This window comes from Myotis yumanensis, unplaced genomic scaffold (assembly GCF_028538775.1).
Source record: "Myotis yumanensis isolate MYYU_CA2020_CCGP unplaced genomic scaffold, mMyoYum1.0.hap1 SCAF_1, whole genome shotgun sequence".
Classification (NCBI taxonomy): Eukaryota; Metazoa; Chordata; class Mammalia; order Chiroptera; family Vespertilionidae; genus Myotis; species Myotis yumanensis.
Genome location: NW_027223752.1, coordinates 192,161,339 through 192,164,940, shown reverse-complemented (window position 1 = coordinate 192,164,940; position 3,602 = coordinate 192,161,339). Strand labels below are relative to the sequence as shown.

General features: G+C 45.6%; 1 pseudogene; it reads right to left on the bottom strand.

Annotated features, from left to right (window-relative positions):
- Positions 1 to 303: 303 nt before the first annotated feature.
- On the bottom strand, positions 304 to 3,127 carry LOC138993316 (cTAGE family member 2-like; annotated as a pseudogene).
- Between the last annotated feature and the right edge of the window lie 475 nt (positions 3,128 to 3,602).

Sequence of the window (3,602 nt, the reverse complement as noted above, 5' to 3'; positions counted from 1 at the left end):
TGTTTCTAACTCCCTATCCCTCTCCCTTCCTCTCTGTAAAAAATCAATAAAATATATTTTAAAAATAAAATAAAATGTCATTTAATAAACTTAAGTACTCTTTGAATGTTTTATTTAATTTTTTCCATATTTAAGTCATTTTTATTTACAAAATACTATCCTGAGAATATAAATCCATTAAGTTCCAATTTAAGCATAAGTATAATCACTTAAGTAACTGCAATTACTGAAAATGAGAGAAAATCAAAATTATTTTTGAAGAGAGACCAAAAATATTGTCATGTTTCTTGTGGTTCTGAATGTTCATTCAGTAGTAGGCTCATTTGAAAGCGGAATCAACACAGATGGGAACTCATGTCTGCTTTCTTGATTCTCCTCTCTCATTAGTAACCTAATGATTCTGAGAATTCCCTGGGCCTCTTTAGCCTCTTCCTCCTCCACCTCGAAGCAACGGTGAGAATCTGAGTGGATCCTCCAACAATGTGGGAAGAGAAAGAAAAGTTCTGGTTTCAAATGAAGGTTCACCCAATGAGGGCTCTTATGGGGAATGGTCTCTGCCAAATGCTGTATTTAGAATGCCAAGGGCATAAGGATCTTTTTCTGAATGTTCAAATTTAAGCTCTGTTTCAGTTAATTTTTGTCTGAGGTAAGAATTTCCTGTCTTAGGCTATTTCCAAATCTTAGCTATTGTAAACTGTGCTGCTATGAACATAGGGGTGCATATATCCTTTCTGATTGGTGTTTCTGGTTTCTTGGGATAAGCCAAAGTGCCAATCAGCAAATGAGTGGATTAAAAAACAGTGGTACATCTACACAATGGAATCTACACTGCTATAAAAAAGAAGGAAGTTTTACCATTTGCAACAGCATGGATGGAACTGGACAGCATTATGCTAAGCAGAAAAAAGCCAGTCGGAGAAAGATAAATATCACATGATCTCACTCATATGTGAGATATAATGATCAACATAAACTGATGAACAAAAATAGATCCAGAGACAAGGAGGGGGCGGGGGGGTGAGATCAACCGAAGGACTTGTATGCATGCATATTAGCATTACCAATGGACACAGACACTGGGGCAGTGGGGGCTTGCCCTCAGCGGTGGGAGTGGCTGGGGGGAGCGGTCAATGGGGGGGGGGGGTGGGAGGGAGGAGACATATGTAATACCTTAAACAATAAAAATATTTTTTTTAAAGAATTTCCTGTCTTTAAGTCACCAAGGTTTCTTTCAGTCCAAACCACTAACCAATTATCAGTGCCTTTATCTTGTGGGAAATAATCAGCTCTTGATAAGAATGAAGGCTTGGCTCCAATTCTTCAGGGTCTTCGGCTCCCTTCTGTCCGTCTTCAGCTCTTCCGATGCGTGGCTGGTCTTTTCATTTGCTTTAGGAATTTTTCTTTTTTCTCTAACCAGTAATTTTCTTCTACTTTTAACTTCCTGTGAAATATTTCATTTTCTTGATACAGTCCAGTCATTAATTTGTGCTGAAGCTTTTAATTTTCGTTTGTAAGATGTTCATTTACTGACTGCAAAGATGCTTGCTCAGTCTGGAGATTTTTAATACAACCTATAAGCTCTTCCTTTGTTTTAACTACTTCAGTTACTTGACCGTATATTTGATTTCTTTCACCTTCTAGAGTTTATACAGAAGCCTTTAAGGTAGCAGCATGAATCAGCTTCTTCAGAGCTCCTTTTGGTTGATTACGGAAGAGTGCTGAATCATTCTCTGAATCACGCTTCATTTCCCAGTCCAAGTTATCATCCATTAGGCCTTCTGCAAGCACAGCAGCCCATCTTGCATCTTTAGCAAGTGTTCAGTCAAAGACTTGATCTATTTTTCTTTATCTCAAAGAACTTATTTTGCATGTATTTTAGAGTGTTCAAACATTATTGTTTTTTCCATTCTTCAGCTTCTTGTAAAAGCTGTTTCTGGCTTTCCTGAAGTTGGGAATTTTCACTCCATGCATCTTTTATATCTATCTTAAGTCATTCTTCTTCTTCTTTTTTTTTAATCCTCATCCGAGGATATTTTTTCCATTGATTTCTAGAGAGAATGGAAGGGAGGAAGGAGGGACAAATGAAAGGGCGGGAGGACGGGGAGAGACACGTGGATTGGTTGCCTCCTCCAAGCACCCCTACCAGGGCTGGGGATTGAACCTGCAACTGAGGTATGTGCTCTTGACTGGGCATCGAACCCACGACCCTTGGGGCTGAGGGCTGACACTCTAACCACTGAGCAAAACTGGCCAGGGCTATCTTAAGTCATTCTTCATTCACTTGAAATATTTTTTAAATATATTTTATTGATTTTTTTACAGAGAGGAAGGGAGAGGGATAGAGAGTTAGAAACATCGATGCGAGAGAAACATTGATCAGCTGCCTCCTGCACATCCCCTACTGGGAATGTGCCCGCAACCAAGGTACATGCCCTTGACCGGAATCGAACCTGGGACCTTTCAGTCTGCAGGCCAACACTCTATCCACTGAGCCAAACTGGTTAGGGCCACTTGAAATATTTTGAAGGTTGTTTTGGCTTCAATTTGAGTGATTTCTATTCGTCTTCTAAGGACTGTACCCTTTTTGAAATATCCACCATCAATTCATCTTGTTCAGAATGTTCAGATTTCTCTTCCTTTAACTCTTTTTTCTAGAAAGAGAATTTTATCCTCAAATTAAGGTTTGTAACTGCGCAGTTTTCACAGAATGCGTCCGAACTTTGAGCTTCTGTTGGCTCCTTGTCAGAGCTGGAATCCTTGAATGACTCTAAGCCTTCATGCTCTCTTTGTACAAGGCTACATTTTCCAAGTACTGGTAGAAAACTTACACACACACACACACGCACGCACGCGCACACACACACACACACACACACACACGAAGAAGAGGAAGAAGAAAACAGCAAAATGCCCAACAATAGCTGCACGTATCAGCCATTTCCATGGAAAAACCGTAGGGATTGGGACCTGTTCTGTATCTTCAGGCAACACCCCCACAACCCGCGTCGCTTTCGCAGGACCAGCCCCAGGGGCTGCGGGCAGCCCGGGCTCCCGGTGCCCCGAGGCCGCCTTGGGTCCGGAGGCGCAGCCGGGCCTGGCGGAGAACCCGGAGCTCCGCAGCCACCATCGGACCGGCCACTGCGGGGCGGCTGCGGGGCGGCTGGAGGGCAGGGCGCCCACCCGCCTCCCGTGTCCGCGCCGCCCACTGGGAGCCTCGGCCCTGTGTGTGCTGGCTTTGCGTCCAGAGGACCCGAAGGTCCAAGCCCGACCCTGCAAGAGCCTGGCACTAGCCCTCTCCTCGCCGCCCCACCCGCGGTTAGGGTTCGCCCAGGCCCGGGCGGGGAGGCGGGGAGGCGGGGAGGCGGGGAGGCGGGGAGGCGGGGAGGCGGGGAGGCGGGGAGGCGGGGACCCAGCCCCAAACCACGGCGCCCGCCTCTCCCCTCGCAGCCCCGCAGAGCCCTCTGTCCGCTCGCCGTACCGGGACCGGACCGCCCAGGAGACCGGCTGCACCTTCATCCGGTCAGAAAGTGGCCTGCAGGGCCCGCGCCTGTGTGTCCTGCCCGAACTTTTAAAAAGTATTTATTAGGTCCATTGGTTCCCAG